This window comes from Schistocerca americana, chromosome 4 (assembly GCF_021461395.2).
Source record: "Schistocerca americana isolate TAMUIC-IGC-003095 chromosome 4, iqSchAmer2.1, whole genome shotgun sequence".
Taxonomy (NCBI): Eukaryota; Metazoa; Arthropoda; class Insecta; order Orthoptera; family Acrididae; genus Schistocerca; species Schistocerca americana.
The window spans coordinates 265,580,762-265,607,421 of NC_060122.1; positions in this window are offsets into that span (position 1 = coordinate 265,580,762).

Genomic DNA, 26,660 nt, shown 5'->3' on the forward strand with positions numbered 1-26,660 from the left:
ATGCATACAGTCTGAAATTTTGAATAATCTGCCTTAGAAACAGACTCAAAGCCCATATTTGGGAATGGTATTTGGCAATTTACTTTACGGAGTTGTATGTACTATGTTTTCTCAAAATTTAGTGGGACTTTATTTGCAGTGAACCACTTAATAATTTTCTAAAACACATTATTTACAATTCCTCATCTAATTCTTGTTTGTTGGGTGTGATTGCCGTACTTGCGTCATTAGCAAGAACAACTAGTTTTGCATAAGGGACACAAGAATGAACAATTTGGGACTCCATTCTTGATACCTCCCCAGTTAGAGGTTTCTACAGGTTTCTACTGATCATTGCAGACTATCTGTAATGTTAATTTAAATCTTCTGCATTCTTCCAGTTAAATACGAATTATACCATTTGTCCACTGTGCCGCTCTTACCACAATACTGAAGCTTAGCCGGCCGCTGTGGCAAAGTGGTACTAGGGGCTTTAGTCCGGAACCATGCTGCTGCTACAGTCGCAGGATCGAATCCTGCCTTGGGCATGGATGTGTGTGATGTCCTTAGATTAGTTAGGTTTAAGTAGTTCGAAATCTAGGGGACTGATGACCTCTGATGTTAAGTCCCATAGTGCTTAGAGCCATTTGAACCATTTATGACAAGCTTATCTAGAGGGATTTCATCATTCACACTGACAAAAGCCTTTGAACGATCGCAAAAACCTCAGTGAGTAATGTTCAGTGGATTTAATATGCGATCACTGAAATAAAATATAGCATTTTCTGTTGAAAAGCCTTTGTGAAAACTAAACTGATATGTTTTTGGTACTAAATTTTTTCAAATATGTGAAGCAAATCTTGATTAGATTCCTCTTCCAAGATTTTGGTTATAGCTGTCAGAAGTAAGATTGAGCAAATGTTGTTAGTATCAGATGTGTCCCCCTTTTTATGGAATAGTTTAACAATAGCATATTGCAGAAAAATTCCCTGTTTCAGTGAGAAACTACATATGTGGCTGAGAATCCTTCTACCTTTTTGGGAAAGAGCTTCTAACAGCCTGTTGGTAACACCATCAATTCCATGTGAGTTTTTTCTTTTAGTGAATTTATTATTTTCCTTATTTCAATAGGAGGGGTGGCTCAAATTTTAGTTTTATCGAACTGCATTGGTATTGCCTCTTCCATACACAGTCCTGCATCTTTTCATGAACAGCTGGATCCTATTTTCTCTACAATACCTAAAAATTATTATTAACAATATTTTCTACTTCTAAGCTTTTGTTAACAAACTTTTCATTGAGTTTGATAGAAATAAAGCTTTCTTGTGCTATCGGTTGCCCTGTTTACCTTTTAACAATATTCCAAATTGTTTTAATTTTGTTATCAGAAGTGCTAATCGCAGACATAATGCACAAACTTCTGGAATTTTTGATAACACTGTGCAATAGTTTTTATAATGTTTGACTGTTTCTGGATCGTTACTCCTTCTAGCTGTAAGATAAATTTCCCACATCTGTTTACAAGATAATCTTATCCTGTTAGCAAGCCACAGCTTTTAAGAAGGTTTCTCACAATTATGTTTTACTGTTTTCTTAGGGAAACTGTTTTCAAATATACTTACAATGGTATCATGAAGAAGCTTAAATTTTTAATTGGCAACAAGTTCCCTGTACACCTCACCTCAGTCTATCTGATACAAGATTCCCCTTAAATTTACAATTGTTAAGTCGTTAACTGAACACACTATTTTGGAGGACTGTTTCATATTACTGTATGCAGCCATGCGATATAGTGTAACTAGATGTGCGTAACGATCAGAGAGATCATTCTTAAGATGAAAGCTTTTATTTGGTTAAATCTTTATCTATCAAAACGTTTTCCCTCACTGAGTTGCATTGCTGTACTTGGTGGGTAGGAAAATTAACAAATGATGTCAAATTGAAAGAACCAAATAATACGTCAGTGTCATTCTTTCTGTCACACTCTTTCAGAAAATGCACTCTGAAATACCCACAAACAATAATTTTCTTCTCTTCGACTGACAGATAGCACAACAAAGAATCCAAGGTTTTCAGAAACAGCTGAAAATTTTCCAATGTAGCCTATACACAGCTACAATCATAAACGTGCCATTGTTTACTTTAAGCTTACAGGCACAAGTTTCTATATGCTGTACAGTTATTCTCTATCATCTGGCTAAGACATGCACTGGGCTTGAAAAAACTTATGACTGGGTACCTTCACCTGATTTTTCCTGCGAGATCTGGCCCACACCACTTCCATCTCTACTACCTAACAACGAAGCTATCCTCCTACTTTCTAATTTCCTGGTGACAGTCTGTTGAGTATTAACTTGAGCCTCTTCCTTAGTTAACTGAGGTAGAAAGGCAGACACAGCTGTACTCCGCCCAGCATTAAAGTCTGATGTTAGTTTCGCTTCAGCTCATTGCCTGTCCTGTTTCACCAGTCTGCCCACCCGAAGACGTCCGACATCTGCAATTTGGGGGGGGGGGGGGTGCCTCCCAACGCCACGACGTCTGGACGTGATTTCACCTTGGTTTCGCCACACGTTGAAGTCATTCACTGCAGTACTTCTTGAACACAATGTGCAGTTTCTGAAATTCTCGTGCCGATGCTCTGGGTCATCACAATCTTTCCTCGGTCAAACGCAGATAGATTGCGCTCCGTCCCCATTCTACACATGGACAGTAGGTTCACTGATACTACATGCACGGCGCGTTTGACTGAATAGTAGCCATTCCTCTCCAGGTGTCGCTGCTATCGCCTGGATGGGTTTATATCGACAGTAGGTCTTTGGTCATAACGTTCGGGCTGATCAATGTATTATCCAGTTAATATTGTGTACATTACATTGGCAAACGAATAGTGACAAAGACTTGATCCATCAAATTCATAAAAATTGCTGGTGTCTGGATCACGTTGCTCTAAAGCCCTGTTTTAAAATTTGCTTTCATTTAAAACAAAAAGAAAAATATTGTGTAGTGAGAGGGCGCTATAAATTTTTTAATGGCCGGATTGACAATAAGAAATTGTCTCTAATAACATGATTAGTCGGAGCACAATGCAAATTACGGTGTGGAATGGCATGAAGTGGCACTTTCTTATCGGTTCAAAATGGTTCAAATGGCTCTGAGCACTATGGGACTTAACTTCTGAGGTCATCAGTCCCCTAGAACTTAGGACTACTTAAAACTAACCCACGGACATCACACACATCCATGCCCGAGACAGGATTCGAACCTGCGACCGTAGCGGTCGCGCGGCTCCAGACTGGAGCGCCTAGAACCGCTCGGCCACTCCGGCCGGCTCTTATCGGTGTGACGGCAGGGCAACCCGATGTTGAGAAGAGTAGAAGCGGCCCGCACAGGCGGCTAAAATTGACCTCGAGGCTGGTGGAGCGGAAACTACGTGGACGGTGTGACGTCATGAATTTTTACCTCTGTGAGTATATTTTAGATATTCTTTTGGTAATTTTAAAATTTATCAAGTTGAGACACTGTATATTACTCTTTACCATGTAGACTGCACTGATGATGTGGCTTTAGGCCGCGAAACGAGTTGTGTTTCAATATAACAACAACTTTACTAGCTGTCCGTGGAATTCTTTTTAATGTCATACGTATTCTAAGTCCTTATGCACAGATACCACAGATTTGCGATTGTTAGACCCACAGGACTCACTCTGATCTCATGTCAGAGAACAAATACTACTACTACTTGGGCTGTGGCGTCAAGCTATTTCGGGTTAATTATCTGGGGACCTGTTAACTAAGATGAAGATCATAATTGTTACAGCATCATGCATTCCTCTCATTCGCTGAATGATGGGGTGCCAGAAACTTCGCTCTCTCCAAACTTCCCATTTCTTTTCTCTCCTCGTGTTTACCATTACTTCGCCCGTTCCCGTTCTCTTCATTACAGCTGGCAATCTGCCGCCGTATTTGCAGACTCGCGGATAATCTTAATAAAGCGAGAGATGGAAGTATTTGGAGATTAGAAATGAACTCGGTGTGGAGGCAGATGCCACAGAGTTCTTAATATCGCCACTTAATTGCCAAGTAATCTGCAAGTCTATGGCTTCATTACAGCGGAGGGATCGCCCCCACCTCGCCACGGCTGCGCCAATTACCTTGTGGAGCCGGAGCCGGGGCCGGCGCGACGAGGGAGTGGAGCGCAGCGGAGCGGTCTGCCCCAGCCAGACCCGGCGCGGGCCGCGCTGCCGCATTCACATGCAAATCGCCGCCGTCTTGCGGCCCGCCGTGTCATTACTACCCCAGGAAGACTGCTCCGGCCGCGAGTGAAAGTTCCCAGCACCAGGTCTGGCAGTCGGACGCTTCTTTCGGCGTTACTGTGTACGCTGCGGAATGCCGACGAGGCGGAGCTTCTCAAAGGTTGGTTCGGTACCGAAAAAAAGTAGATCTGGTGATGAGGTCGATTCAGCGAGACTGAATCACTATCAGATTTTCCTTCAGCAACTCCCGCTCTCGCAACGTCGGTGGGAATTTTGGTGCATCGGAGTTACCTTGCATACTAATACCATCATAGATATGCTTGTTCCTCACGCCAAGAACGTGCATAAAACATTAGGGGAATTTAAAGAGGAGAGATGTAAAGACGATATTCTCTGACACCACCTGATGGTGTGAGATTGCCATGACAGATACATCAATCCATCTAGGAGGGTCACTCCAAAAGAAATGGACACCATTTTTTTTTAATCCAACTTTTATTCTACGTGTTTGAAACTTTTACAGTGTGTAGATACATCCATTAAGAACAATATTTTCATTTCTCCACATAATTTCCATCCCTCTCAAGTGCCTTACGCCATCTTGAAACCAGCGCCTGTATACCCGCATAGTAAAATTCTGCACCAACCTGCGGGAGCCACTGTTTGGCAGTGTGAAGGGTGTCATTGTGGTGTGCCTACTGTAAGACCTTCAGGTTATTTGACTTGTCGCTCTAACGAAGTAGGCGAGTGTCAGCAATATGTCTCGTTGTCTTATCGAGCTGTGTTTATCTTCTACCATTAGGTCAGATGATAGAAATGCCACTTGCACGCTTAGAGTAGCAGATTGACGGTGACCAACTTTAAACAGAACTTGATTAATTTTCACACACATTTATTAAAATAATAACAAGCATAAAAATTACTTAACTTGGTTCTGGATGCTATTTACAATTGACAATCTCAAGTTATTTTGGTATTGGTACATTAATCTTATTCTCACATATATCTCTGATTCTTGACGAAAGTGTCTATACAGCAGAATTTGGTCCGTCTCTATGGCACCGCCATCTCGTAGTGCGGAGACGGACGAGCGCTGCACCTGCGCTGTTGTACTTAGCAGGGCACGCTCTAGTGGGAAAGTTGTGTACGCGCTGACTACACGGAACCATATACACAACAGTCATCATCTTCAAACCTTGTTCCATCAAGAGAGTCTTTCAGTTTCCCAAAGAGATGACAGTCACATGGAGCCAGGTCTGGACTGTAAGGCGGGTGTTTCAGTGTTGTCCATCCGAGTTTTGTCATCGCTTCCATAGTTTTTTGACTGACATGTGGCCGTGCATTGTTGTGCAACAGCAAAACATCCTGCTTTTGCCGATGTACTTGAGTATTGCTCATCAGTGTGGGATCCGTACCAGGTCAGGTTGACAGAGGAGATAGAGAAGAGCCAAAGAAGAGCGGCGCGTTTCGCCACAGGATTATTTGGTAAGCGTGATAGCGTTACGGAGATGTTTAGCAAACTCAAGTGGCAGACTCTGCAAGAGAGGCGCTCTGCATCGCCGTGTAGCCTGCTGTCCAAGTTTCGAGAGGGTGCGTTTCTGGATGAGGTATCGAATATATTGCTTCCCCCTACTTATACCTCCCGAGGAGATCACGAATGTAAAATTAGAGATTCGAGCGCGCACGGAGGCTTTCCGGCAGTCGTTCTTCCCGCGAACCATACGCGAGTGGAACAGGAAAGGGAGGTAATGACAGTGGCACGTAATGTGCTCTCTGCCACACACCGCTGGGTGGCTTGCGTAGTATAAATGTAGATGTAGATGTAGATGAGATCGAACACGACTCAGTCGAGCTTGAAGTTTCTTCAGTGTCGTCACATATGCATCAGAATTTATGGTGGTTCCACTTGGCATGATGTCCACAAGCAAGAGTGCTTCAATCGAGAAACACCGTAGCCATAACTTTTGAAGCAGAAGGTGTGGTTTTAAAATTTTATTTTCTTGGATGAATTAGCATTATGCCACTCCATTGATTGCCTCTTCGTCTCTGGTGAAAAATGATGGAGCCATGTTTCATCACCTGTCACCATTCTTCCAAGAAATTCACATCCACCATTCTCGCACGCTTCCAAAAGTTTGCTGCGTACCGTTTTTCTTGTTTCTTTGTGAGCCACTGTCAACATCGTGGGAACCCACCTGGCACAAACATTTTTTTACGCCAACACTTTCAGTAGTCTGCAAACTCTTCCTTTCCCTATCCAAACGTAGCGTGACAATTCGTTCACTATGATGCGTCTGTCAGCAGTCACCAGTTCTGCACATTGTCTCGAGTATGTGCAGTAAGAGGCCTGGCGCTGCGAGGATAATCCTCAATATTGCCGTGGACGCTTTCATCACATAACCTGGTTGCTCACCGACTAACTGTACTGCGATCGACAGCAGCATCTCCATACAGCTTTTTCAACCTCTTGTGGATGTTTCCCACTGTCTCGTTTACACAGCACAGGAATTCTATGACAGCACGTTGCTTCTGACGAACGTCAAGTGTAGCAGCCATCTTGAAGACATGCTCTGACGGCAACAGTCACGGGAACACGTTGAAGTAAGTTTGAAAACAAGCGGGAAGGATGTATCTACACACTGTAAAACTTTCATACATGCAGAATGAAAACTGTATTTTTACAAAAATAGTGTGCATTTCTTTTGGAGTGACCCTAGTACATTGGTATCCCCACTATCCCGCATAGGTTATCTTGCACGAGACTCACACTTACAAGGGGTGTTCAATAAGCAATGCTGCAAGATGCCGGGGTGGAGAAGAGTTTGAACCTCTTTAATTCAGACGAATTTCGCATGAGAATTGGACAGGCACCCGACCCCCTCCTTACATACCACCTAATTGATTATGTGCGCAACCGTAACGGAAGAAAATGATGGTGGACCCTGCTAGTTGGTAAAATAAGGAGTGCACACTCACAATAATTTAATAAAAGTCGTAATCTGCTCAGAGAAAAAGACAACTTTATCATAATAAACAACAGCAAATGGGATTATGCCTATATCTACGAAATGATATGCGGATTAAATATTACAATGAGATTTATTACACATCAGAACATAAATGCACATGACTGTCGACACACACAGTAGGTTAAACAATAGGGTATACTGAAATATTATGAGAATAAGAGTTGGCTCGATAACAAGGGACTCCTACTCTCTGTGATGCAATAGATTGACGATAATGAGTGGAGGTCCTAATGAATCGAATATTAATCTCCCGACTATGTAGCAGTATCGCAATTAGTAGTGAGAGCTCAAATGGGATCACATGGAGAAACAAGCAAGGTGGACTTGTAGCAAAGCGAGCGCGTGTGCTGCTGAGGGATTCAGTATAAAACTGATAAGGTCCTACAGTGCCGGAGCCGCAAAATACTGCACCAGTACTGAAATCTGCAGCACGTCGTCGGTACGCAGCGTCCTGATGATGTAGGCGCCGACTTCTGCCGTGCAGCAACTCTGTATCAGCCCCTGGCCGCGAAGGCTGACAGAGAATTCTAAGTTCTACCGAAAACGAGCGACCAAGTCGCAAGACCGTCCGACTCCGAGGAAGATCAGATTCCGAATCCACTGCCCCGGCGCACCGCAAGAGCGAAACCAACATTGCTCTACTCCCTACTCTCCTCGAAAACTGCAAATCAGCATTTAGTTCTGATTTCAAAATTCCCCCACACTGTCTCAGAACATCATTCACGCCAACAGCGACCGTTCCCTCCAATTTCAAGCAGGGCTTTATATCGTCAACTAGCCTCAGTTTAAGTCGACCAATCATGCCTCTGCTATTCAGCTGAGGGCACTGAACTTGCCGTTTGACCGGCTACGAAAACAACCTGCCTAGAACACCAGCCACCCGGCGCCAGACAGTCGCACCCAGCCGGGCACAGTCCACAAGTTCAAATGGTTCAAATGGATCTGACCACTATGGAACTTAACCTCTGAGGTCATCAGTCCCCTAGAACTTAGAACTACTTAAACCTAACTAACCTAAGGACATCACACACATCCATGCCCGAGACAGGATTCGAACCTGCGACCGTAGCAGTCGCGCGGTTCCAGACTGAAGCGCCCAGAACCGGCTGGCAGTCCACAAGTATTCTCAGAATCAAGAGGACAATGCAGTCAGTCGATGCCAGGAATCTTGGTTCCGGACGCGCCGGAATGGTAAACGCATAAACTGCAGCGACACTTAGACGTCTCGTGGTCGGGTCGCCCTGCATACAATAAGCGAAAATCGAGCGACGTTAGTCGTTCCGCCAGGTGCTTAAGCCTATTCTACGAACGCGTCAGAATTTAGGGAAGTGCAGCCCCCAACCGGAAATGCCGTGTGCCGCGTCCTCCGATGCTTACCTCGCACAAGCCACCCAGGGAGGTAAACCAACATGTTTAGGAATCAAGTGAAAAGTATTTTATGAGCTCTCAGTACAAATACTCTCATTACAATAACCTCATTCGGTGTGTCACTACCGTGCAATGACATAGAACATTAATAAAATCGATGAAAATGAGAGGAGACATGCAAAACACGGTATGGAACCTCTCAATGCAACACATTTCTCACTCGGCCAGTTTTGACTGATAAAATGTGCAATTTGCTGTGGGACAGCGTGGAATATTTCTGCTTCATGAGTTTCTGATAGATTGTGGCTCTATACGTAGCCTTCAAAATGGCGTCTATAACGGAGGTGCGTTTCAAGCAAAGAGTTATCATTGAGTTTCTTTTAGCGAAAAACCGGAGCATCGCGGATATCCAGCAATTTTTTCAGAATCTCGAACAGCTTGGACCATTTTATATTGTCGAACGCTTTTTCCAGGTCGACAAATCCTATGAAAGTGTCTTGATTTTTCTTTAGCCTTGCTTCCATTATTAGCCGTAACGTCAGAATTGACTCTCTCGTCCCTTTACTTTTTCTAAAGCCAAACTGATCGTCACCTAGCGCATTCTCAATTTTCTTTTCCATTCTTCTGTATATTATTCTTGTAAGCAGCTTCGATGCATGAGTTGTTAAGCTTATTGTTCGATAATTCTCGCACTTGTCAGCTCTTGCCGTCTTCGGAATTGTGTGGATGATGCTTTTCCGAAAGTCAGATGGTATATCGCCAGACTCATATATTCTACACACCAACGTGAATAGAAGTTTTGTTGCCACTTCCCTCAATGATTTTAGAAATTCTGGTGGAATGTTATCTATCCCTTCTGCCTCATTTGACCGTAAGTACTCCAAATCTCTTTTAAATTCCGATTCTAATACTGGATCCCCTATCTCTTCTAAATCGACTCCTGTTTCTTCTTCTATCACATCAGACAAATCTTCACTCTCATAGAGGCTTTCAATGTATTCTTTCCACCTATCTGCTCTCTCCTCTGCATTTAACAGTGGAATTCCCGTTGCACTCTTAAAGTTACCACCATTGCTTTTAATGTCACCAAAGGTTGTTTTGACTTTTCTGTATGCTGAGTCTGTCCTTCCGACACTCATATCTTTTTCGATGTCTTCACATTTTTCCAGCAGCCATTTCCTCTTAGCTTACCTGCACTTCCTATTTATTTCATTCCTCAGCGACTTGTATTTCTGTATTCCTGATTTTCCGGAACATGTTTGTACTTCCTCCTTTCATCAATCAACTGAAGTATTTCCTCTGTTACCCATGGTTTCTTCGCAGCTACCTTCTTTGTACCTATGTTTCCCTTTCCAACTTCTGTGATGGCCCTTTTTAGAGATGTCCATTCCTCTTCAACTGTACTGCCTACTGCGCTATTCCTTATTGCTGTATCTATAGCGTTAGAGAACTTCAAACGTATCTCGTCATTCCTCAGTACTTTCGTATCCCACTTCTTTGCGTATTGGTTCTTCCTGACTAATGTCTTGAACTTCAGCCTACTCTTCATCACTACTATATTGTGATCTGAGTCTATATCTGCTCCTGGGTACGCTTTACAATCCAGTATCTGATTTCGGAATCTCTGTCTGACCATGATGTAATCTAATTGAAATCTTCCCGTATCTCCCGACCTTTTCCAAGTATACCTCCTCCTCTTGTGATTGTTGAACAGGGTATTCGCTATTACTAGGTGAAACTTGTTACAGAACTCAATTAGTCTTTCTCCTCTTTCATTCCTTGTCCCAAGCCCATATTCTCCTGTAACCTTTTCTTCTACTCCTTCCCCTACAATTGCATTCCAGTCGCCCATGACTATTAGATTTTCGTCCCCCTTTACATACTGCATTACCCTTTCAATATCCTCATACACTTTCTCTATCTGTTCATCTTCAGCTTGCGACGTTGGCATGTATACCTGAACTATCGTTGTCGGTGTTGGTCTGCTGTCGATACTGATAAGAACAACCCGGTCACTGAACTGTTCACAGTAACACACCCTCTGCCCTACCTTCCTATTCATAACGAATCCTACACCTGTTATACCATTTTCTGCTTCTGTTGATATTACCCGATACTCATATGACCAGAAATCCTTGTCTTCCTTCCATTTCACTTCACTGACCCCTACTATATCCAGACTGAGCCTTTGCATTTTCCTTTTCAGATGTTCTAGTTTCCCTGCCACGTTCAAGATTCTGACATTCCACGCCCCGACTCGTAGAACGTTATTCTTTCGTTGATTATTCAATCTTTTGCTCATGGTAACCTGCCCCTTGGCAGTCCCCTCCCGGAGATCCTAATGGTGGACTATTCCGGAATCTTTTGCCAATGTAAAAGTATAGACAGTGGAAATTAAAATGTCCTGTGGTGCCTCTCCTGCTGCAAGTCGACCCGTTTGACAACCCCCCCCCCCCCCACCCCCCCCACCCCCCCCGTTAAAAAAATTCGGTTCATTTGCCAAAATCACGTGTTCCATGGTAGAAGACATTTTGTTTCAAGATACAAGATGGTGCACGTCCGGTGAAGTATGGCTCAACTATCCCCACGTTAAGTAACTAGTTTTAAAATATACACAATTTTATTCACCATAAAACTCTGTAATAGAAGAGTTAACAATATCTTTAAAGCAGATTTATGATATTATAAAGGACTTAAATATGTAGAATTCGTATTACTTGTAATCGATCAAGTAACATCAAGTGTTCCTAGACACACTAGCCTCTAGGTACAACACTCTTCTGTACTATAAACTGCAACCTGCTCCTCCCAGAAGATCATTGTTTATAGACCGTAGATGCTGTAAGCGGCACCTAAATGTTGTCGTACGTATGTGGTTCCATCACAGGACAGACGTCAGAAACTCACCAACTTGTTTGTGCGACAACATCATATGGTAATTTAAATCCTATCTGTCTGTGTAAGTGGCACCATGATCAGCAAGTCATTATGCGGCAGAGACTGAACAAGCTGAAACACCTATTTCCCGTTAATATTAACACTAATGTCTCATTGGACGGTACAACTTACAGAATCGGCACCGACATTTAGGAGACTGAGACATACACATAAATTTTAGTGTTATCCACACGGAGATTTTTGTAACATTTCTGTGTCCTTGCGTTTTTCGTGGAAGCAGCAAATCTACCATCTATATGGTAAAGGCTGCATGTGTTTATCTGAAACGTCATTCAGTAAAGGAATACATCGAATACAAGTACCATTACTTTTACAATTGAGGTGAAGTGCAGCAAGAATGACTTCCAGTTCTCTTATTGATGGCCAATTTACCTAATTTTTTCCTCGTCTGAGATGATCCTTTCAACGATCTCGAATGTTGTCTTATTAGAGATAGATTTGGGCATGCAATAAATTAATAGATATTAATATGTGTGTTTCCGCCCTTCGCCTTTATGTTGCCTTGGTTGCTGGGAAAACTTTCAGTTAGGAATCTGAATGACTGTGGAGGAATGGCAGCCCATTCGTCCTCAAGAGCGGAGTTCAAAGAAGGTAATGATGTTGGACGCTGGGCTCTGGAGTGGAGCCGATGTTCTAACTCATCCCAAAGGCGTTCCATTGGGATCAGGTCGGGACCCATGGCATGCCAGACCATTCCAGGAACGTTATTGTTCTAGAACCATTTCCTCACAGATACTGTTATACGACGGAGTACATTGTCATATTCGAGAGGACGACGGTTAAATCCCGGGTCCGACCATCCTGATTTAGGTTTTCCGTGATTTCCCTAAATCTCTCCAGACAAGTGCCGGGATGGTTCCTTTGAAAGGGCACGGCCGACTTCCTTCCCCGTCCTTCCCTAATCCTGTAAGACCGATGACGTCGCTGTCTGGTCTCTTCCCCCAAACAACTCCAACATTGTCATGCTCATACATCATCCAAGGACTGTTCCTCTACTGTACTCAGTTCACACATTCATATCCCTCCGCATTTATCGTTTTCTTAAGCATATTAAGCGGACCACACCCAAACCAACCTAACCACCCAACACCCCCTTACTGAAACACCACCTGCTGCATACTTCACAGTTCTCCAGGCATTCGCTAACCCAAACAATTCCAATGGATTTCAACATGGTATAGCGTGATTCATCACTCCAAATACTCCAAATCATTCGTTTCCAGTCATCCACTGTCCACATGCGTCGCTGTTTACACCATCTCAAGCACTGAGTACAGAAACCTATGGGTCTTGAGGAGCTTCTCGGCAAATGTACACAATTCTCTTTAATTCCCTGCGCACAACCATTGTGCTAGCTGGCTGTTGGAAGCACTTTGGGGCTTACAAGTGATTCCTTCCGCAGATTTCATGAGATTTTTTTCAGTCATCCTCATTAGTGCTCAACGGTCCCCGTCCGTGTGTACGAGTGTATGACATACGCCTATTCTTGGTTTAGTTGTAGCTGTTCCCTTGCGTTTTCACTTCACAATCACGTCGCCAAAAGTCGACTTGGGCCGCTTTAGAAGGGTTGAAATGTCCGTGACCGATATGTTACTAAGGTGACATCCAATACTTGTCCACGTTAGAAGCCACTGACATCTCCTGGCCGACCCATTCTACTGTTACTGATTCTCTACTGACAATACAATGCTCCCAAACTCCTTTTATGCCAGCGACACAACCTGTAGTAATATATAGTGGTCAATTTTGCATTATGACTGGTGTCTGGCTATTTCTGATCCGACAATGTATACCTTCCTTCTCGTCCCAAAAGGTAAATTATCCAATTTTTTTTTAAATGTGAAGCACAAGGTATGTAGATGGATTTCTTTCACCCAACTTATTAGATACAGTGCGCTGATTATGTCTGAGTAGTTAAAACTGTGTTGCAGACGAAGCATTTTGTGTGTAGTGTGGTATAAATTATGCACTTCGCCTCGAAGAGCATCAACCTCAGTTCGAATACCTGTGGGAACACAGTTCATACGTCTATTGCTCCTTCTTCAGCGTTTGTAACGCTTGTGGCACGGGCCACTGATGTGCGGCAATAGTTATGAACGATTCGACCTTTACTTTAGCTTTTAACTCTTTATCCAAATGAGCTGCCCGGCACTCCAGATTGTGCTTCTAAGGGAACAGTGTCGTACACCCTACCTGTCTCTAAACGAAAATACTCTGTCGATCAGCTAATTTTGTAATGGACTTTAAACTGCACTCAAGAATGGGTTCTAAACGACTTACTTCCTCGGCGAGTTACAGTTACGATGTAATTCCAGTTCTGTTAATTTTCACGCGTTAAAAGATAATATCGCGATGCCTTTGGCCTATGACACACATTTACGTAATATTTCCTTTAAATTTCAACTGCACAGGGAATATATTTCTACCAAGATCGTAAGTTTGTTTGACGTTTCCTGAGATATTTGGTAGCAGCATGTAGTGAGTCGCATAGTTCCCATTACATTTTTTTTCATCATATCACATAATTTTTAGAGTGACTGTGCTATTGCAGACGAGACCGGGTGTTCAACTATCTAGGGATAGTGATTAGTATGCAAGTGTGACATAATTAACATAGCCTCGGCAGAACATGAATTTCAACATGAACATACATCATAACAATATTTTAGTACCAGAAATAATCTTTACACGCCATGAGAGAATGACATGCACCACTAGTTTATTTTAATTCACCAATTCAGTTTAATAATTATATACTGGCTTTTAGTGACAGACTCCAATTGGAGTTGCATTTTATTTATTTAGATTTGAATCTGGTCAATAATTTCAGACAAAATGAAAAAGTATTTTGACTAATAGATGATGTCGGAATAGTTCTTCGGATATACCATAGTTGTTCCTGAGCCTACTGTCAGCATCTGCTAGACGATTTTTCTAACTAATGTTAGATTGGCAACATGTTGGCTTACTCGCAAATGTTGTGATTATTTGTTTTTTAACTTAATAAACACTGTCAAGTTGCCACTGTTTCTTTAAATTAACGTGGTGATATAAAATATACTATAAACTTCAAACTGTTTACCTCGACTACGAAATCAAGCTCAAAGTTAATACTTTCGACTATTATGTGGAGAGTTGTTTATCCAGTTCTGGTGAGCGGTAGTTATATTTCGTTATGTGCCCAGAACGCTCATGTACGATCAGGAATGTCACACACACTGTCAAGGGATTCTATCAATGAATCTCACCTGGCATTTGCGTTCCTGACTTTTAAATTTAGGCTGCCGTTCCGAACTGTTAACTGTTTCATTATAAACCGTTGTTTTTTAATTTGAATATCTGTCATCGGTATCGTAGTTGAAAGAAGGAAAGAAACATTTAGCCTGCTCGTAAACAAGGCAATTTAGAAGTTCAACCCTTCCATATAATCACACGAAGAAAATGTCTTCATGAGCTACAAGAGCCTTCTTTTCGTTTTGTAATTAAATCTTGCGTTGACACGATAAAACTTCAACACAGAATTTGTCTCTGAAACACCAAAAGAACCATACTACGAAAAGCTTCAAGAGTCTAGATCAACGGGAAGTGCCCTACACGTTTTGACGAGAGACTTTACGGGTATCAAAATATATGACATTAGGGACCATATCTTTTGATTGCATTGACTTAGAAGCTTTCATTTGTTACATCACCGGAGGACTATTGTCGTATGTGACATAAATGTCGACCTGATACATCTAAGCGTTACTGAGCAAAAGTGCTGTGCGCGGCTCGTGTTCATGCCGTTTCTTGCTTGACAGCTTATCTTTACGGAGCTGTCACCTCGTTTCTTATTCGATTTACTGGCGTTACTAAGTTGCTGGCTTGCCTGCCCGTGCGTGGCAGCAGCAGCGCGTATCGATAAGCGCACTGTCGTATTATCTTTGAAGCGATCGTTAGTATTTCCGGCTCGTCGTGTGTCGGGAGTTGAATTGGGACGGAGCGCCAGTGAGATCCAGACAACCAGTATTCGACGCCCGGTGGCGACTCAGCATGGAGTTGCAGTGAGGTCCGGACAGTCAAGACTCTCCCGACTGTTGCCGACAAGGATGACTTGAGTGGGGACGACCTTGGTTGGTCGTTCGGTCGGTCCTCTCTTCGGACGACGTGTATTTGGACGCTGACCGCTTATGGGTTCTCTGTTTCGTCCTTGTTGTTCCATAGTGATTGCTTTTAGGATTGTTCGAGTTCTTGTGGAAGTGTTTTCGTGCAACTGTGTCTAACTTGGTGTGATTTCGACTGAGCAGTTATGTTGATGCTGCCTGCCCACTGGAGTTGTCAGTCGGTCGGTTGGGACAGAGTCCGGCACGTCGCGTAGTTCGGCAGCCCTTGGTGTTGTTCATCTTCCTGAGTGGTTAGTGCGCCTTGGCTGTATTTAGACGCCAATATTTGAAGAAGTAGTGCTGCTGATATCTTTCTGTTGCCGTGCCGTTGGTCGTGTGGAAGGGAATTGCTTAGGTTGTTGGTCGGTCCTTCAGCCGTCCCTGGGCCCGTTTGCCATCCGATTATTTGCTCTCACTTTTGGCTGCCTGTGTCAACTAACTTTCCGTTACAGTTACCTCCTCAGGCCGACCCTTGGAACACTTCTGAGCACTACTGTTTGGATTGTGATTTTCTTTTAGTCTGAAGTACTATGCGAGGCCTTCAGCCATCTATGAGTTTAGTTGGTTTTAAATTTAAAATAAGTCCTTCAGCCGACTTAAACTAAGTTTTCAAGACTGATTTATTTAAAACTATTTTAAAAAAGAGATTTGACTCCATTTCAAATCTTTGCTATCCAGGTCATTAGCCTTGAGTTGTTGATTGTTCAGTATGTGGCCTTCAGCCGATCTTTTACGTGAAATATTTTTAAGTAAGGCCTTCAGCCACGCATATTCCTTGAAACAATTTTAATAACTTGTGTTCGGACTTTCAGTCGTACTGTTTTTTAATCCTTTTAAGTGATTGTGTGATTAAGTGTTTTTCGGAAAGTAAAGTTTGTGTCTTTTGTGCAACTAACAGTAACTGATCTTGGTCCCTTTCCACAACCATAACCTGATCCACTCTGTCCTGCGAAACCAGATTTCGGTGATCTTAAAGAACGGATGGACAGATCAACAGTCGGATAACAAATGACAAAAATATTTTTTTCCGTGTGATATGATTATAAATGTACAGTTTTCGCATTTTTTCGTTTATTTATACTGTGAAACCTTACTTCTTGCTAAATTTCATGATTTCACTCCAAAGTAAAATAACCTATAAGTTTTATGTAACATATGGAAATGTATGACATAAATGGCCGTAGCTTCTGATTCCATTCATTTAAAAGATTCAATTTTTTGCACCTCCGAGGGACCACATGCCTTATATCGCATTGTATGGGCCTGGGGACCTAGAAAAGACGGAGAGGCTTCGTTCACGCCGTTGCCCTCAGCAGTTCACAACCCCACAACAGGAAACAACAGTCCACTCACCCCACCGCCGTGCCGGCCGGAGTGGCTGAGCGGTTAAAGGCGCTACAGTCTGGAACCGCACGACCGCTACGGTCGCAGGTTCGAATCCTGCCTCGGGCATGGATGTGTGTCAGGTCCTTAGGTTTAAGTAGTTCTAAGTTCTAGGGGACTTATGACCACAGCAGTTGAGTCCCATAGTGCTCAGAGCCATTTGAACCATTTTTGAACCCCACCGCCGCCCCACACCGAACCCAGGGTTACTGTGTGGTTCGGCTCCCAGTGGACCCCCCCCCCCCCCCCCCCCCCCCCCCCCGGGAAACGTCTACGTCTCACACCAGACGAGTGTATCTCCAATGTTTCCGTGGTAGAGTAATTATGGTGTACGCGTATGTGGAGAAAGTGTTTGCGTAGCAATCGCCGACATAGTGTAAGAGCGGCGGAATAAGGGGAACCAGCCCGCATTCGCCGAGGCAGATGGAAAACCGCCTTAAAACCATCCACGGACTGGCCGGCACACCGGACCTCGACACTAATCCGCCGTGCGTATTTGAGCCGGGCACCGGCACGCCTTTCCGCCTGAAAATCAGGCTAACCGCGCGGGGACCACAGACCTTAGTATGTGACATAAATTCAGTAAACCAGTACTCTGAGTAGGTCTGCTCTCACCCGAGGAGAGTACGCGGTCCCACTGCCCGCTAGTCCAGTCCTTATGTTCCTGACACCGTCCCAAACGGCGCCGCCGACTGCGGAACACGCGTACTGGTCGTCGGACGAAGACATCGCTTCCATGCAGTCGCCGTCCCACTATGCAGGGTAAGATTTCGTGACTTTTAGTCCTGTTAAACGGGGAGGAAACTGCGCCCTCTGTTTGAAGTGATTTCCTACTTGCCTGGTGGACAATCTAGTGGTCATACGGTGCCGTAATTGACCGGTTCCTGTAATTCGTAACGATCCCCATGCGCGTGAAACAACGCTGTGTACAATACCAAACACCTCCTGGGCTACACTCGTCGTGATTCGTCCTTCTTTCAGTTTTCCAACCTTTCCTATCCGTGTAAAGTAATCCATATGTTGGTTGCGGGCCATGTTGTAACGAAGAACAGTACCACAGTGCACCGTAACTGCTCGTTGATTGTAAGAACCCGTGGTGTCTGATTTTTGGACATGACCGGAAGCCACCACACACTCTCATAATTGATTCACCTACACTCATGCTCATAAATTATGGATAATGCTGATACGTGGTGAAACAACGCTATGGTGGGCGGTTTGCGGGTGTAAATCACCTCAGGGTATGACCATGCGGTGCATTTGACCTGCGGTCGTCGCACGGTGGCGCTGGCAGCAGTCCACATACGCAGAGGTGTGTTGGTACATGTCAGAGTACGGCGCAGCGAGTAAGTGTGCAGACATTTTCAGACGTGGTAATGGTGACTGTGTGTTGAAAATGGCTCAAAGAACACATATTGATGACGTTATGAGGGGTAGAATACTAGGGCGACTGGAGGCTGGTCAAACACAGCAGGTGGTAGCACGGGTCCTCCGTGTGCCACAAAGTGTGATCTCAAGTTTATGGCAACGATTCCAGTTTGCAGGAAACGTGTCCAGGCGCTACAGTACGGGCCGTCCACAGTTTACAACACCACAAGAAGACCGGTATCTCACCATCAGTGCCCGCAGACGGCCACAGAGTACTGCAGGTAATCTTGCTCGGGACCTTACCGCAGCCACTGAAACAGTTGTCTCCAGACACACGGTCCACAATCGACTGAACAGATATGGTTTATTCACCCGGAGATCTGCAACGTGCATTCCACTGACCTCTCGTCAAAGGAGAGCCCGTAAAGCCTGGTCTCAAGAGCACAGTACATGGTCATAGGAACAATGTTCCCAGGTTATGTTCACAGACGCGTCCAGGTATAGTCTGAAGAGTGATTCTCGACGGTTTTTAATCTGGCGTGACCCAGGAACCAGATACCAACCCCTTAATGTCCTTGAAAGAGACATGTATGGAGGTCGTGGATTGATGGTGTGGGGTGGGAGTATTATTGATGCACACACCTGCATGTCTTTGACAGAGGAACTGTAACAGGTCAGGTGTATCGGGGCGTCATTTTGCACCAGTTCGTCCGCCTTTTCAGGGGTGCAGTGAGTCCCACCTTCCTCCTGATGGATGATAACGCACGGCCCCACCGAGCTGCCATCGTGGAGGATTACCTTTAAACAGAAGATATCAGGCGAATGGAGTGGCCTGCCTGTTCTCCAGACGTAAATCCCATCGAGCACATCTGAGATACTCTCTGTCGACATATCGCTGCACGTCTTCACGCCCCTAGGACACTTCAGGAGCTCCGACAAGCACTGGTGCAAGAATGGGAGGCTATACCCCAGGAGCTGCTCGACCACCTGACCCAGAGTATGCCAACCCGTTGTGCGGCCTGTGTGCGTGTGTATGGCGATCATATCCCATATTGATATCTGGGTACATGCGCAGGAAACTGTGGCGTTTTGTAGAACATGTGTTTCGGGACGGTTTTCTCAGCTTATCACCAATACCGTGGACTTACAGCTCTGTGTCGTGTGTGTTCCCTATGTGCCTATGCTATTAGCGCCAGTTTTGTGTAGTGCCACGTTGTGTGGCACCATATTCTGCAATTATCCTTAATTTATGAGCATGAGTGTAGATGGGCAATTGATCCACCTTCTTCAGTTCAGATGCACAAAAGTATGTCCGACCTCCTGCGGGAACCTCAGAGTAGCGAGCAAGGAGGAAATGGACAGGGACTGCAGATAGGTGGCTCTCGACGGGAGTGAGGGTCGACCATGGGGCGTACCGAGACAGTCCGCTCAGTTGTAATAAACGCTGTGTCATGGATGGTGCAGTGGATAACGCACCTGCCTAGTAAGCAGGAGGTCCCGCCTTCGAATCTCAGTCCGGCACACATTTTCACTCATCGCCGCTGATTCCATGTTACGTTCTGATGCAGCTGACATCACTAATCTCTTTCTTTTCTCCCCACTTCACCTTCAGTTTACATATAATGCTTGCTAGTTGAAACACACCGTATTTACCCGTTCCATCAACTGCCTCGTATTGCAGGGCCAGCCCCATTTGGTTCTATAGTCACGTTGACCTCACACAATTTGAGTCCAACTTTCTGTGCACGACTGGAAGACCTCTTACAACATGTTTTCGCACTTTCGCTCATTTCCACCTAGCAGTTGATGTATGTTATATTACTGTACCTAGCTCGGCCTTAAGTTTAGCGGAACAGTGTATTTGTTTTCTAGCCTTCTTATTACTGTGGTTTCTCTTGACACCTTATCTGTCCCACATAAATAAAATAGTTGCATACCGTGTAGCCTCTCACTTGGGACTAAGACTATTATAACGACAAAATGTGCATCGGTCACCTGTGGATAAGATTCTCAGAATGTAAAATCCTTTTGCATTAATAAGGCACAAAAGACACAACGACACTTCAAATTACCTCAGCATTTTTATATTCTTTGGTGTGCGAAATTATTCCGAGTATGCACTTGCAATAATGTACATTGTATTTCTTCTTTCCAAATAATGTTAAATACGCCACATTACAGTAATGTTAATTACGCAGCGTTTTAAAGGCGGATATCTGATAACGGTGGACCAGTTAACACAATGTGTCTTGCCAGCTTTCAATAACGAACTAGAATTAACTTATTATGAATGAAATTCACCAACGGCAGTGTGACATCTCAATTACTCTGCTGTTGGGTAATTTCATTGATAATTACTTGTCCAGTTGGTGTCACCTTTCCATGATGGGATCAACAGAGACTAGAATTAACTTCTCCGACATCGTCCCCGTCTTCGAAATGAGGGAAACAAAATAATGCGTAGAAAGTAGCGTTACTACTTTATCGTAGGCGGGAAAATCTATTCGGTATTTAGATACTGATAAGATTTATTGCTACGTTGGAAGCATAAAAAAGGACATACTTTTATGTGTGTGTGTATGCGTGTGTGTGTGTGTGTCTGCCAGACTCTGTCTTTGTTTTAACTTCATTATCGTGTCGTTTTTCTTGTTGTGTAACTGACACTGCATAATGGTACCTATCACGTACTTACTGCTGCCTGTAATTCGAGCAGTGCTTTCACAGTTCTTCGTCATTCTGAGTATGGCCAGATATGCGAGGTGTTTGGTTTCATATTTTCTTCGTGCAATTTTCAGTTTTAAAAACTTCTTGCAAGTATTTTTTTATGCTACTCTATGAGATCCAAATAAAGGGACAAACAGAATATTATTTTTGTTTTTCTTCTCTTTAAAAATATTTTATTCGTGATATACGTCTAGGTTACACAAATGGGAAGTGAAGCTGTGTGCCTTTCAAGGGCCCACAACCGGCAAGGCTGTTTGTCTCTACAAAGGCGGGTCCTCGACTTGATACATGGTGCCGAAGCCTCGTACCACCCACCTGTTTAGAATTACAGGCGGGCAGCTATTCCTCTACGTCGGGGACAACGTCATTTCCTGGAGGTCTCGCGTGGAAACGTCACAAAGCTGTATAATTAATACCTATTATTAGAAGTATTGCGATGCGCCTCGTTAAATTCAGTTATTAATATGTGACGTATAAAATGATTTGTGTGTGTGACAGTGGCTGTAAATCAAAGGCAGAATGTAATGGAGACTTGTAATTCAAAAGTCCTTTGTGTCCAGAAGTGTTTAGGCCTAAACTTGAAATTACCATAGTGTAATCACACAACACAGTGGACAGATAATAATTTTTCTTTTGTTTCAACTACCTACGTGCGCAGATGAGATACGTGTTCCATGACACAACGTAGATAATGCAATATTTCACTTCAGTTGTAAATAGAAGCTAACATCATCCTTAAAACGCCCTTCCGTGCATGTTTTAATATGAGGAACCAGCATCTGTCGAGGACGTACTGTCACTGCACAGCATATAATTTTATGATAAAAAGTTATTTTTCTCATGGAGGTGGTCTTAGATGGCCCTATATGAGCTAATGATTCATACCTTCAGAACTAATGGAAATTGGTGTGCAGACTTTCCAGTGCTGTTGTATTAACATTTTATGGTCGTGATGAATCTTGGAATCATAGTCTAAAAAAAATGAATGCAACCAGTATTTCGATTACGCTTGTGAAAACCCCCTTTGGTTAATTATTACTCAGGCTCCTGGTTCTTTGTTAGGAAAATTTGCTTGAGTACGTTGGCGAGATATTAGTTTGTCGCTTTCAATGAATCACTGCCACGCAAGCTGGGAGCTTGAAGTACGCATATTACATCCAGCATCGGAGTAACAGCAAAAAAATACGTGTGGACTGTCACGATCATTACCACGTTATTGCATGAGCAAGTTAACATATCGTGAAGTGTGAAAAATGTAGCATCAGTAGCTCTCGATAGCTGTTACAGTAGAGCTATCGATTACTACTTGTCATCCATGTCAAAGGAGAATAAAAACTTCATACCCACTATCCACATACAGTCTCTAGAGCCAGATCACCGAATTCTCATCGTAACTCCCCCTTAGCTGCAATAAAAGCGTAACGAGATCTGAAACATAGGAATAGCCTAGATACAATTCGGTTATTTGTCAGGGAAACGGCAATGACAAACAGATCCGTGATTGTAACGTAAGTCCCATTTCGCGTCTGCGGCATGTTACTGACCATAAACACAAATATGATGTGAAATACATAACATATTAACGCAAAGTGATGCCAGTGTCTGTCCTGTCGTATAGTGATACCAGCCACACAAATAAGCAAAGAACACCAAACTTTGAAAACCCCTTAAGACATAGAGTTTTTTCCATTTGTTGGAAAACTGTTCGTATAGGGCCAGCAGACGCAGAAATCTCGTAAGGTTGAGAAATGCATGTAGAAACACTACATGCAATGTGGCAATAAATGTGAATAATGTATGTTCAAGTTTTTGTATGTCCACCCTTGTGACTGGACGTCTAAGGGGCTTTCGTTCTCCAGTTTTGTAATAAAACAGAACACCTACAGCAGTTCTTACGATGCCGCATACTGTATGGCCACCAGTTTCGGTGCTTCAGTGCACCATGTTCAGGCTTTAGCTGACGCTGAGGGTGTTAACACCATCCGTATACATGATTCATGAGCAGTGAAGCACCGAAACTGGTAGTCATATAATAAATGACATCACAAGAACGGCAGCCTGCATCAAACCAGTCTCTGGACTGAAGACCACAACAACAACAACAACAAGAACGGCAGTAGGTGTTCCATTTTATTACGTAACTTATGTACTGTGTTGGAAGAAAAACTATGTTGTACATAATCGACTTTCGTACCAAAACGAGCAATAATGCACAGAAGACTGCGAAACTGTGTAATAAGGTGTTGCTAATAGTTGAAAATCTATAAACAGTAAATGACTGTTCAGATCGCATTGACACAGCAGAAAAGTTTCCACTTCTTGCAAGCAGAGTGTTATTACTCACAGTTTTGATAATACACTGATTTTCTGATTTTGTCTCTGTCGGATCTCATTTTCGTAGCCCTTTATTTGTATAGTGGCAGCCTGTTGTGGTTTTCAGTCTGAAGACTGTTGCAACTTCCGCTCCAAGTCCATCCTGAGCAAATCCCTCTTTGAGTGACAGCTACAGACTACTGCCTGAACGTGCCTGTTGTAGTTTACAACTTTTTTCTCGGAGAAAACGTTCCGCCCACCCCTCACTGAACTTCCCACTAATAACAAATTAATTATTACTTTCGGTCTCACGATGTATCCTATGAGCTTATCCCTCATTTTAGTAAAGTTTCAAGCTCTTTTGTCCCCAGTCCGATAGAGCAGAGATTCCCAACCTTTTTAGCTGTGTGAACAACCTGTTTCGTGAAAAAAGCTTTGCAGCGGAGTGAGTAAATATAAAGTAAAAAAAAAAGTGTCGTGATGATCTCTCCATTGGCAAAAGATTCCGAAGTAGTCTCCCATACGGATCTCCGGGAGGTGACTGTGAAGGGGGAGGTGGCCATGAGAAAAACATTGAACAACCAAGTGAAGGGATAACGTTCGACGAGTCGGAGCATGGAACGTCAGACACTTAAAGGTGGTAGGGAAGTTAGAAAGACGGAAAAGGGAAATGCAAAGGCTCAATCTATGTATAGTAGGGGTCATTGAAGTGAAATGGAAAGAGGACAAGGATTTTTGGTTAGATGAGTATAGTGTAATATCAAAATCAGCAGATAATAGTACAACGGGAGTAGGATTCGTTATGAATACGAAGGTAGGGCAGAGAGTGTGTTGCTGCGAACGGTTCGATGATAGGGTTGTTCTTATCAGAATGACAGAGAACCAACACCGACAACGATAGTTCAGGTATATATGCCGATGTCGCAAGCTGAAGATAAAGAGATTCGAAAAGTATATGAGGTTACTGAAAGGACAGTACAATACGTAAATAGAGACGAAAATCTAATAGTGATGGGGGACTGGAATGCAGTTGTAGGGGAAGGTGTAGAAGAAAAGGTTACAGGAGAATGTGGATTTGGGACAAGGAACGAGGGAGGAGAAAGACTAATTGATTTCTGCAATAAATTTCAGCTCTTAATAGCGAATACTCTGTTCAAAAATCACAAGACGAGTAGGTATACTTGGTAAAGGCCATGCGATAGAGAAGATTTCAGTTAGATTACATCATAGTCAGATGGAGATTCCTAAATCAGATACTGGATTTTAAGGTGCACCCAGGAGCAGATACAGAGTCAAATTACAATTTAGTAGTGGTGAAGAGTAGGCTGAAGTTTAAGAGATAAGGTAGGAAGAATTAAAATCAAAGAAATGGGATACGGAAGTACTAAGGAATGACGAGATACGCTTGAAGTTCTCTAAGGCTATAAAAAATGGAAATGATGGTATGGCATTGTTGGCCAGGAGGCCCCATTCGGGGAGTTCGGGCGCCGTATAGCAAGTCCTTTTTAGTTGACTCCACTTAGGTGACTTGAGAGTCAATGATGATGAAGGAATCGAACACGAGCCCTTGTCGTGGTAGGCGGTAAATGCAACGCTGTGCTACAGGGCGGACTCTAAGGCTATAGATAAATAAGTAATAGCCCAGCAGGCAGTGCAGTTGCAGAGCAGAGGACTTCTCTAAACAGGGAACTCACAAAAGTTGGAAAAAATCATAGGTACGAAGAAGGTAACTACGAAGAAACCTTGCGTAACAGAAGAAATGCATAAGCTGATCGATGAAAGAAGGAAGTACAAACATATTGAGGGGAATTCAGGAATACAGAAAAATAAGTCACTGAGGAATGAAATAAATAGGAAGTTCAGGGAAGCTAAGACGAAAGGGCTGCATGAAAAATGTGAAGAACTAGAAAAATAAATAATTTTCGGAAGCCAAAACAACCTTCGCTGAAATTAAAAGCAGAGGTGATAACATTAAGAGTGTAACGGGAATTCCACTAGCAAATGCAGAGGAGAGTTCGTATAGGTGGAAAGAGTACACTGAAGGCCTTTATGAGAGGGAAGATATTTCTGATGCGATAGAAGAAGAAATAGGAGTCGATTTAGAAGAGACAGAGGATCCAGTAATAGAATCAGAATTTAACAGAGCTTTGGATGACTTAAGATCAAATAAGGCAGAAGGGATAAATAACGTTCCATCAGAATTTCTAAAATCATTTGGGGGAGTGGCAACAAAACGACTATTCACGTTGGTGTGTAGAATTTATGAGACTGACGACATACCATCTGACTTTCGCAAAAATATCATCCACACAATTCCGAAGACTCCAAAACCTGATAAGTGCGAGAATTATCGCACAATCAGCTTAACAGCTCATGCATCTCAGTTGCTGCCAAGAATACTATACAGAAGAATGGGCAATAAAACTGAGGATGAGTTAGGTGATGATCTGTTTGCCTCCAGGAAAGGCAAAGGCACCAGGGAGGCAATTCTGATGTGGCCGTTGACATTTGAAACAAGACTAAAGAAGAATCAAGAAACGTTGGAGGATTTAACGACTCGGCAAAAGCCTTCGACAATGTCAAATGGCGCATTGATGTTGACAATTCCGAGAAAAATAGGGGTAATAATATACGAATAATATACTATATGTACAAGAGCCAAGAAAGTAAGAGAGAAAGACCATGAACGAAGTACTCTGATTAAAGAGTGTGCTACACTGTTCAATCTGTACATAGAAGAAGTAATGATGGAAATAACAGAAAGGATCTGGAGCGGAACTAAAATTCAACGTGAAGGGATATTAAGTGATAGGATTCGCTGATGACATTGTGTGTCTTGAGTGAAAGTAAAGAAGAATTACGTGATCTGCTGAATGAGTACAGAAAATGAATTCAGAGTAAATCGAAGGAAGACGGAAGTATGAGAAGTAGTAGAAATGAGAATGGCGATAAATTTAACGTCAGGACTGATGGTAACGAAGTAGACGAAGTTAAGGAATCCTACTACCAAGGCAGCAAGGAGGACATCAAAGACAGATTAGCACTGGCAAAAAGGGCATTCCTAGCCAAGACAAGTCTACTGGTATGAAACATAGGCCTTAATTTGAGGAAGAAAGTTCTGAGATTGTAAGTTTGGAACACAG